General features: G+C 45.8%; 1 long non-coding RNA gene across 1 annotated transcript in view; it reads right to left on the reverse strand.

The window, feature by feature from the left end:
* Window positions 1-4,857, reverse strand: part of LOC138156325 (uncharacterized) — a 10,914-nt gene extending 6,057 nt beyond the window's left edge. Inside the window, exon 1 of the long non-coding RNA XR_011167124.1 lies at window positions 4,400-4,857. This is a non-coding gene — a long non-coding RNA (uncharacterized lncRNA). The remainder of the gene's footprint in view (window positions 1-4,399) is intronic.
* Between the last annotated feature and the right edge of the window lie 6,197 nt (window positions 4,858-11,054).

The raw sequence follows: 11,054 nt of genomic DNA on the forward strand, positions 1-11,054 counted from the left end.
GGCCTCAGAATAGGGGATGGCAGGGCTGGGAGGGGCCTTAGAACAGGCAATGTCAGGACTGGGAAGGGCCTGAGACCAGGGGATGGCAGGAATTGAGGGTGGGGTAGCAGTCTTAGATCATAGACCAAAGGCTATCAGCCACATACGACAAAGAATTTTGGAGCTGCAAAGGGGACCTCCAAATTCCCCTACTGCAAAGAAAGTTGGTCTTTGGGGTACAGCTGTTGAACAGAGTGTTGTCTTTCGAGGCCTGGGAACTGGGTCCCTGGGTCCCTTGCTCCCTGGCTCCCTGGTCCCTGAGTCCTTGGGTCCTTGGGTCCTTTGATCCCTGGGTCCCTGGGTCCCTTGCTCCCTGAGTCCTTGGGTCCCTGGGTAACTGGGTCCCTGGGTCCTTTGATCCCTGGGTAACTGGGTCCTTGGGTCCCTGGGTCCCTGGCTCCCTGGTCCCTGAGTCCTTGGGTCCCTGGGTCCCTGAGTCCTTGGGTCCCTGGGTCTCTCCCTCCCTGCCGGCTCTCTTTCCACTCCTTGTTCTCCCCTGACAGCCCACACCAGAAGGACTCCCAAATACCAACCTCTCCCTCCGCCTGCCAAAAGTACCGACCAGAAGGGAAAGGGAAAATAGGAAATGATTTAGATCGGATTTTTTCTCCTCTCTCGACGTGGCAACAGTTGCTGCACAAAGGAGACACGCACAGACTTTCACACAGATTTGTTTAGCAAACAATCACCCGTGTTTTGTATATGAATCGATAATGAAGCTTATTAAAAAGGAAGAGGAGGAGGGGAATGTTTGCTCTGCGAATCCCTCTCGCTCTCCCATCCCAGTCTATCGGGAGACATTGGCCCGGCTCTAAGGCTCCCGATGCCTGACCGGCTGCTGGTCGAAATCCCGCCTGTTCTCCCCCAAGCCCGGGATTTAGATTGGGAAAGGGGCTTGAGGGCCAGCTATGTGGCGCAGTGGATAGAGCACCGGCCCTGGAAGCAGGAGGACCTGAGTTCAAATCCGACCTCAGACACTTACCAGCTCTGTGACCCTGGGCAAGTCACTTAACCCCGAAAGCAATCAAAAATAAGAAAGAAAGAACCCTCCTGGTTCTATGGATTTCTCCATCTCCTTTCCAGTCTCCCAATCCTAGCCTGGTTCTCTCTCTTCTCCTCCTTTATATGCATTCCAAGAGAATGTAAGTCCTGGAGGGCAGGATCTGTCTTTGTTATTGTATTCAAATCATTGTTTTTTAGCCCAGTGCCTAACACATAAGAAACACTAAATAAATTCTATCTATATATCTATCTGTATGCATGTATACATCAGGATAATCTATATGTGTGAATATGCATGCATGTATTTCTATGAGTATACATGTATATATCTATGTATATATCTAGGCATATAGCAATTTATCTATGTAGCTTTCTTCTTCCTTTCTCTTTCTTTCCTTCTTTCCATCTCTCTCCTCTCACTTTCTCTCTCATTCTCTCTCCTTTCTCTTTCATTCTCAATCTCTCTTTCTCATTCTCTTTCTCCTCTCTCTCTTCTCTCTCTCTGTCTCCGTCTATCTCTGTCTCTCTCCCCCGTCTCTCTCTGTCTCTCTCTCTCTCTTACTCTCTCTCCTTTTTTTCTCTGTGTCCATCTGTTTACTTATCTATTCTACCACAGTCAAAGATACCTCTTAGGATCATCAAAGGACTCTTAACAGTTCAACCAGTCCAGCCCCCTCCTTTTACAGTTGAACAAAATGAGTCCTAGCAAGGTCATGTGACGAGTCCATGGTCACACAGCTAGCAAGTGTCTGTGACAAGACCTAGATTCCAAGCCCACTTCTGGTACTTCTTAACCCTCTGACCTTAAACAAATCATTGAACCTTCCTATTCCTCAGTTTACTTATCTGTGAAATAAGGGTATTGGGCTACATACATGGCCTTGAAGGTGCCTTCCAGCCCTATTGCTATGCTCCTAGGCTCCATGCTTGACGTTGATCCTTCCCTGAGAACAGGTTTTCACAGGGGCAGGGGGAAGACAAGAGGTACCTTGAAGGGGGGAGAGAGTATGGCCAAGGAGTGTGTGTGGGAAGGCTCTGGAGATAAAAGTTGGAGATTCCCAAGTTGGAAAAAAAAAAGACAGAGGGAAAGCAGAAAAGACAGGAAGGATGTTTATTTGATGGTATTCCATATTTTGCTCCAGTCACCCCAGAAGTTACTAAACTTAACTGAATGTCAGTTTTAGAGAAGCCTACCTGCCTTTGCAAGGGGCCCAAGATTAGACAGATGGTCTGCAGCAGCGTCAGGATTGGAATCCAGGGTCTCTGACTCCCCTGGAATATGGGAGCTGGACGCTCCTTAGCTCAATAGTGTAGCTTAAAGAATGTCCAAGCACCTGACTGCAGAATGCCAGAGATGGAGGGACCTTTGAATCCTAATGAATGCCTTTTGGTGGATAGATGAGGGAAAATGACTTGGCCAGGTCATCCTGCTAGTAAACCCCAGAGTGAGGACGAGGGTGAGGTGAGTATCACAAGCTTCGGAGATAGAAGGCACCTCAGCCATCTGGTCCTCTTGGACCTGGCCAAGAATCCTATGACATTCCCATGAGGAGGTCACCTGCCCGAGTCACCACTCGACTCTCCAAACACTTTTTACTGCTCCTCCTCCTCTCCAACCATTTTGTTCTCTTGGAGAAACCACTTTCCCAGAGGTCCCTCTTCTCATTAGGGACTGCTGTCCAGGCCACTGTTTCAGGAATGGAACTGGCCAGGCTCCCCTTCCCTAGGGGCTTGATTCTCTGGATTTCCCTTCTTCTTCCTTTCCTTTTCCTCCCCTGCTTCCTCCTCACCATCTACTTTTTCCAATTTCAAGTCCTCTCCCTTGTCTGTGTTGTCTTGCCCCATTAGACTGTAAGCTTCTTTGGGGCAGGCACCTGCCTTGATGCTTGATGGCTTGTATTTTTGTCCCCAGTCCTTAGCACAGTGCCTGATCCTAGTAGGTTATCCATCTGTCTGTCTGTCTGTCTATCTATCTATCTATCTATCTATCTATCTATCTATCTATCTATCTATCTATCTATCTATCTACCTATCTATGTGTCTACCTGGTTGTCTTTTCATCCATCTATCTATCTGTCTATTTGTCCATCCATATTTCTCTCTCTTGAATGAATGAATGAATGAATGAATGAATGAATTTCTCCAGTAAGGAAGAATCTAATATCTCTAAGGCAGCTCTTTCCTTTGGAACAGCTCTAGTCATTAGGAAGTCTTCCTGACATCAGCTTGCAATCTCTCTCTCTCTCACCTCTCCCCATGGCTCTTGGCTCTGCCCCATCAGTCCCAGTTGAACAAGTTTTATCCCCTTCCATACAAGAGTCCTTCAGATGTTTGAAGAAATTGTCAGTCTTCCCCTATTTCTTTATCCTTCTCATGCATTGCTGCTCCCTCACTAAAGATCACTTGTGAGGCAGCTAATGGCACAGTGTATAGAGTGATAGACCTGGAGTCAAGAAGCCCTGAGTTCAAATCCAGCCTCAGACACAAGCTGTGTGACCTTGAGCCAGTCTGCCTTAATGGTCTCATCTATAAAATGGGGATGATATTATCCCTTATCTCCCAGGGTGGCTGGAAGGATCCAATGAGATATTTGTAAAATGCTTTGCAGATCTCAGAGTACTAAGTAAATGCTATCCAACCCCACTCTCCAGGAAGCTGTCCCCCTCACCCAGCTGCTGCTGCTGTGGTGGGTGGCTGCTCATGTCAACCCAGTTCTCCCTGTGTCTCCCAAATCATCCAATTTAAATAAACAAATCTAGAAAACAGAGCTCTGTAATGAAATTGCTGACAGCCCCTGGACTGTAGCATCCGGGGCCTCGGGGCCATAATAAGCTGCCCCTGAAGGAGCGGCAGGAGTTATTGAGATGGCTGGGTGTCTATGACAGTTTAATCAGATACCGAGAATCAGGGACATTATAGTTTGCACCTGCTCATGGGAGGAAAGACAGACAGTGTGATTTTCCATCATGGATGGTTTTATGTACCAGCCGCATTCCCCAAGTATATAATTCATATGGGGAGGGGGGAGGGGGAGCATTGCACTTAGGTCGAATGAGGACCACAGAAGGCTGAGCTTGAATGTCAAGTGAGCCGCAACCAGAGGGGCTTTGGCTGCTTCCCTAGACAGCCTGAGCAGAGGGCAAGCTGTCAGGAGTGAGGAAGGGTCTGCTAGAATCCCCGCAGCTGTACACTGAAAAAAGGATACCTGGCCTTTCTTATACCCAGGCCTGGCTGAGCCAAAAGCAAGGATCTTAGTGACAGATGAAGTAGTAACTGGGATCCAGGAGTCCTGTGTTCACGTCCCAAATCTACCGATGGTGCACCATTTCCATCTGGACAAGTCCCATTGGCTACTTACCTGTGTGACCTTGAGGGTGTCATTTCCCATCTCCTGGATTCTGCTTCTTCATCTGGATCATGAGGGACTCAGACCACACCATTGAGTTAGCCCCTTTTCAGCATTTGGTGAAAATGGTCCCCGTTCCAAATCTTCTACTCCCTTGGGCAAGTTATCGCACCCACTCTGGGGCTCAGTTTCCTTTTCTGTCACTGGAGGGGGTTGAGACTTGAAGGTCCATTCCAGCTCTCAGAATGGACCAATTTGGGGCCTGGGCTGGAGGCACTGGATCCTAGACTCTGCCCTGAGCAGCTGGTGGAGAAGCAGGATCTCCCTTCAGCACCCACATTTTGCCTCTTAAATGCTCTGGATAAACACAGCCAGAAGGTTTTGCTTCCCAAGTCATTAGCTTTTAAGTGGTCTCAACATCTGTGCAAAGGGGCCCAAGTCCTGGGAAGGGAAGCGCACTGCATCGGGACTGGGAGGAGGTCTCCCTTGCCGGAGCGGAGCGCTGAGTGAACTGGAATTCTAAGGCACCCGGCGGGCAAAGCCGCCACTCAGCTCAATTCAATTCACTTCACTTCAGTGTTGCTTATGCCAGTAATAATCTGCAGGACCTTAGCAAGTCCCATCGCCCCTTTTTAAGTCCTAATTAAAATCCCATCTTTTAAATGAAGCCTGTCCCAAGCCCTCTTCATTGCAGCGCCTTCCCTCTGTTAATTATTTCCTCTTTACCAGGCTTGTATCTTGGTCTGAATTTGCTTGCTTATTGTCTCCCCATTAGATTGTAACCTCCCTGAGGGCAGGGACTGTCTTTTCCCTCTTTTTTTATCCCCAGTGCTCAGCACAGTACCTGGCATGTAATAGACAATTAATGTTTATTGACCAACTTGCTGGGCCTCAGTTTCCCCCTCCTGTAAAATAAGAGAGTTTGAGTAGATCATCTGCGATCCTTCTCTGACTGTTTCCTCATATGGAAAAATAAAGGAATTGAACTAACCTATAAGAAACCTTCTAATTCTCAATCAATCTGTGATTTTATGAACACCATCTACAGTGTTGCAGGCCAGTGTTGGGGCCTGAGGGAGATTTTGTATCCTTGTTGGATTAAAATGTCTATCAAACAGGAGAGTCCAAGAGGAGACCTTCTCCTTCCCACCTCCCCTTTCCTGGGGGAAGCCAGAAAGCCCAAAGGTATGACTGTGGAATGATAGAGCTTGTCCTCTCATGAATCCTTAATCTCTTTTTTTCTCAGCTTTTACTCCCACCCTCCCTCACCTTCCCACTCCCTGAGACAGTGAGCAATCCGATATAGGTTATTACATGTGCAATCATGTAAAATACTTCCATACATATTTGTCATTTTGGACAAGAAGACGAATAAAAAAAATGAAAAATATAGGAAGGAAGAAAGAGAGAGAAAGAAATGGCATGCTTCAGTTTGTATCCAGACAGCATCAGTTCTTTCTCTGGAGGTAGATTGTATACTTCACCATTAGTCCTTCGGCATTGTCTTGGATCACTTTGTTGCTGAGAAGAGCTAAGTCAGTCATGGTTCTTCATCAAAAAATGTTGCTGTTACTGTGTACAATGTTCTCCTGGTTCTGTTTACTTCATTTTGCATCAGTTCATGGAAGTCTTTTGAGTTTTTTCTGAAATCATCCTGTTCATCATTTCTTATAGCACAATAATATCCCGCCACAATCATATACCACAGCTTGTCCAGCCATTCTCTAATTGATGGGCATCCCTTCAATTTCCAATTCTTGGCCAACACAAAAAGAGCTGTATAAATATTTTTGTACAAACACATCACTTTCACCTTTTTTGATGTCTTTAGGTTTAATTCTTTTTTTTTTTTTTGGAGGGGGGAAGGTAAGGCAATTGGAGTTAAGTAATTTGCCCAAGGTCTCACAGCTAGTAAGTGGTAAGTGTCTGAGACCAGATTTGAACTCAGGTCCTCCTGATTCCAGGGCCGGTGCTCTATTCACTGTACCACCTAGCCACCCCTTTAGTTTTAATTCTTAAACTTAAAACCATCACAGCTATACCTGGAGAGAGCTAAGGTTCCCAGATGTGTTTCATACCAACCAGAGGAAGTTGATGTCTCTTGAAAGTACTCCTTCCCCCAGTTCTCAACCTTTTTACTCCAATCATTTGTGCCACACTCCCTGCTGAGCTCATGGCCTTTATTTTTATTCAAGTTTCCACCTGTTTCCATCTGTGTGTGGTCTCCCTTCTCCTCCCCTTTTGCTCTTTACTCCTCCCTTTCCCTTCTGTCTTCTCATCTTTAATCCCTCCCTTGTCCATTTCCTCCAGTCTCCTTATTTTCCTCTCCTATCTCCTCTCCCCTCCAATTAATTATGTCCTTCCTCTCTTCCTCCTCCCCTTCCTCTTCCTTCTCAAAACTAAGCATGGACCTTGCCAGATGGCATCCCACTCCTCCCTCTGATCTGCCCTGGTTCCTCAAGAGCACAGAGTGAAGGTTGGCCCAGAATAGGGCTATTCATCTTGGAATCCCTCGTCCTTCCACGGCCATTGCCCATGCTCCATGACCCAGTTCCTGTTCTAGTGAGGAGGTCATGGGCCCTGGCCTAGCCCCGAAGGTTTGTGGCTTTAGGGCGGTTGCCCTAGCTTTGGAGGTGCCAACTGGTGCTTCAGGGAGGAGTACAGGGATGTGCTGGAGCCAGTCAGAGCCCAGACTTACAAAAGTCAATTGTTAAATTTTCAAGGTGAGCATATAAATCTAGGAAACTGGCAAACTACAAATTGGGCCTTGTTTTCTCATTTTGTTGCTTGTCTAGACTTAAGAAAATGATAGGACAATGTTAATAATGATCATTAAACTTAAAAGTGTATCCTGCTTGCGTTATTCTTTTTTTGGAGAGCCTCTTGTTAAATGTTTAACAGCATACCACTCTCCTGGGCTGCTTCCTCTCTTGCTGAGCCCCTTCTTCCCCTTCCATGCTCCCTGGGGCATCTCTGCTTAAGACACATGGTCTTCCCTTAGACACACTGACTCCTCTAAGGGCCTTGTATGACCCTATTCAAATAACATCATCTCTTTGGGCCTCGGTGTGCTCGTCTGTAAAATGGGGAGATAAGGACAACTTGCCACTTTCAGCTCAAAATCTATGTTCCTGTGACCCAGAGAATAGAAATGTCTGCTCCAGTGGAGTTAAGGACTGACATGGGATGGGAAAGCAGAACTTCTGATTTCCAGTCTACCACTTGTTTGACAACTTTGTGAAAGTTCTAGGTTCCTGAGTCTAGACTGGGGATCTCAGAAGCCAGTGAGTTTAGTCCCCACATTTTAAAATGAGGAAACGGAGGCCCTGGGAGACCAAGGAAGTTGGCCAGTAGCACACAGCTATGAACTTCAGAGGTGGACGAAGCCCTCTTTCTTCACTTCCCATGGTACCACCCTGCCTCCACTCACATATATGTAACCCTGGGCATGTCCCTTGCCTTTCTCAGCCTTACTTTTCTCCTTTCTGAGATGGTAAGAAGTAGGAGTGAGGTATAACCAAGAGAAGATCAACTTCAGAGTCAAAAAGACCCAGGTTCTAATCTTGTCCCTAGATCACAGTATTTGTGACCTTGAGTAAGTCACTTAACCTTCGAGGGCCCCAGGTAACTCTCAAAGACAAAAATTTGAGAGCAAATATTAGTTAGTGAAGGGAATGTCAACACCTGACATCTGAAAAAGCAGTGAAATCATCAGGAAATTTAAAAAAAATGGGGAAAAGAATGATGCTTTCCCTGTCGAAGAAGCTGAGGGTCAAAGATAGAAATGTCAGAGCTGGGAGGGGCCTGAGAACAGGGGATTTCAGGACTGGGAGGGGCCTTAGAGTCACTGAGTAGAGTTACTAGAGGACCTTTTCACTGCTTCTCATACTTGATCATTTCCTTAAACCATGTTACTAGGCTCTCCGTTCATCTTACACTCTGAGGCCAAATCATTAACTGAAAAGCCCCCAAGCTGGGCATGAAGCTCTGTTTGTCTCTCAGGTGACCACCCAGCAGTGGGGGCTTGTGGTTTGTTCTCTTTTAATGGTGAATTTGTGCATTGAGTCAGACTCTTTCCCCTCCCCATTTTCTGAAAGAGTCCAGCTTCCTAGCAGCAGGGCTCTAGACCAAGTTCTTTGTGCCTTGCCTTCTCCATTTGTAAATTGGTGACAGTGAAAGTCATCACAGTATAGTGGTGAGATGCTCTACCTGGTGGGGGGAATTCCCTCCCAGTGAGCTCTCTAGTCCAGTGCAAGCATGGGGCCTGTGTAAAGAATCTCTCTCTCACACCCCCTCCTCTCTCTCTCTCTCTCTCTCTCTCTCTCTCTGTCTCTCTCCCCTCCCCTCTCTCTCCCCTCCCTCTCTCTCTTTCCTCTCTCTGTCCTCTTTGTCTCTGTTTCTGTCTCTCATTCCTCTCTTTCTCCCTCTTTATCTCTCTCTCCCTCTCTCCTCTCTCTCTATCTTTCTCTCTTTCCTCTCTCTTTTTCTGTCTCTCTGTCTCTGTCTCCTCTCTCTTCTCTCTCTCTCATCCCTCTCCCTCTCTCATCTATCCATCTCTTTCTGTCTCTGTCTTTCTATGTCTGTGTCTCTCACTCTGTCTCTCTCTGTGTGTGTCTCTGTCTCTCTTGTTACCTCGCTCCCACTGGGAAACCTCCTCCACTCTGTATTGTCTGGCAGATCTCCGATGCATACCTTCTCTCATTTCTGTTTTGCTGTCGATTTAGATCGATGATTTTTCTTGGCTGAATACTGTGTGGCTCTTGTGAACTAATATTTAGAGGATATTTCGGAGCCACACTTCAGATAGAGAGCTTGGGGTCCTCCTTCTTCCCAGTAATGAAACTGCCATAAGAAGTTAGCTTGAACCCATCCCCTAGGCTAATGACATTGTAGGGACTAGACCGATAATCTTCTAGACCTGTGCCTGCTCTCGCTGCAGAGGGCAGAGTGGCCTCTGGTCTCAACTTCCTTTTTCCCTCCTGGCAGGAAAAGCATCTTTTGGAGAAAGTTGAGGGGAGAAGAGGCTAGAGATGGCCATTCTTCCTCCCTTGGAGACACCCGATGACACCCCCATGCTACAGGTGGGAGACAGTGAGCCTTCGCCACGGGGGATTTTTGCTTTATATGGGGCTTCACAATATGGTTATCTGTCTATATCAATTTATCTATATTTTATTATGATCTCTGTATAATCTATATCTATCTATTAAAGACAGCAACGAGCAGACAGGTTGTTGTAGAAAGAGCGTTAGATTTCTTATCCAAAGTCATTAATTCCAACCCTGCCTTCCACACATCCTTGTGGTATGGTCCTTTCCTTCTAACTAAACTTCTCTTTTACAGATGAAGAAACAGAGTCTTGGGATGGGTTGAGGAAAGAACCCAAAGGACTTTGATTCAAATTTAGCTTGCCTAAGAGCCAGGTGGGGGCAGTAATTAGGTCCTTATTAGCTCCTTAGGTCCCTCCCTTGATTCTTTGTAAGTATGGAGGGTGGTGGACCAGGGTTTAGGAAGACAATGATGAAAGCTGGAAGGTGTCCAGAGGAGGGCAACCAGGGTCAGGGCCATGAATCCACCATATTTCATGGTCTTGAAGGAAGCAGGGAAGCCTAGCCTACAGAGAATATTCAAGGAAACAGGATAGGCACCTTCAAGCCTTGGAAGGGCAGTCGTACGGAGCAGATATGAGATTTGTTCCATTTGGCTCAAGATGGAAGAATTAGGAGCAAAGGGCAGAAATCGGAGAGTGGTCAGTTTAGGCTCAGTGTCAGCAAGACAAACAACCCTAACTCTCAAAGCTGTCCCAAAGTGGTCAGGCTGCCTCAAGGACTGCTGGGATTTTGCTCCTTGGAAGCCTTCAAGCAAAGACTAGATGGTCGTACATATTATAGTGGGGGTCTTGTTTGCATATGGCTTAATTGGATTAGATCGCTGCCAAGGTCCCTTACAACCCTAAAGTTTTTTGATTAAGAAGTTAGAAGGCCGAGGTTTGAATCCTGGGTTCGAATCCCGGAACTGCTATTTGTTAGTTGTGTGACTTTGGGCAAAACCCTTTATCTCTCTATGCCTTTTCTGTAAATTAAAGGGGTTAAATTAAAAGACTTTTCAAAGTCCTTCAAATTCTAAATCTTCTGTGACTCTAAACTTTAAAGTCGAAAGGTATGAAGTTTGCGATAAAATATAAAAATGTATACATATTATATATAAATATATAAATGTTATAGAGTAGTCAGGTAGTGCGGTCGATAGAATACCAGGCCTGGAGTCAGGAAGATCTGAGTTCAAGTGTAAACTCAGATACTTGCTAGCCATGTGACCCCGGGAAAGTCACTTGACCCTGTTTACCTCAGTTTCCTTATCTATAAAATGAACTGGAGAAGGAAATGGAATATCTTTGGCTGTAAAATCCCAGATGGGGTCATGAAGTAGGACATGACTGAAGAACAACTCAATAACAACAATAAATACTATATGAAACACATATACGTGATATAATATGTAAATATATAAATATATGAATATATACTATACAAAATATGTTATATAAATATAAGTAAATATTATATATATATAGAGAGAGGATATTGATGTGTATGTGAAAGAGAGAATGAGAGAGAGACAGAGAGAGAGACAGAGAGACAGAGAGAGAGAGAGAGAGAGAGAGAGA

The sequence above is a fragment of the Petaurus breviceps genome, unplaced genomic scaffold (assembly GCF_028583685.1).
Source record: "Petaurus breviceps papuanus isolate PSGF00001 unplaced genomic scaffold, PetGlider_PUasm1.0 99, whole genome shotgun sequence".
NCBI lineage: Eukaryota > Metazoa > Chordata > Mammalia > Diprotodontia > Petauridae > Petaurus > Petaurus breviceps.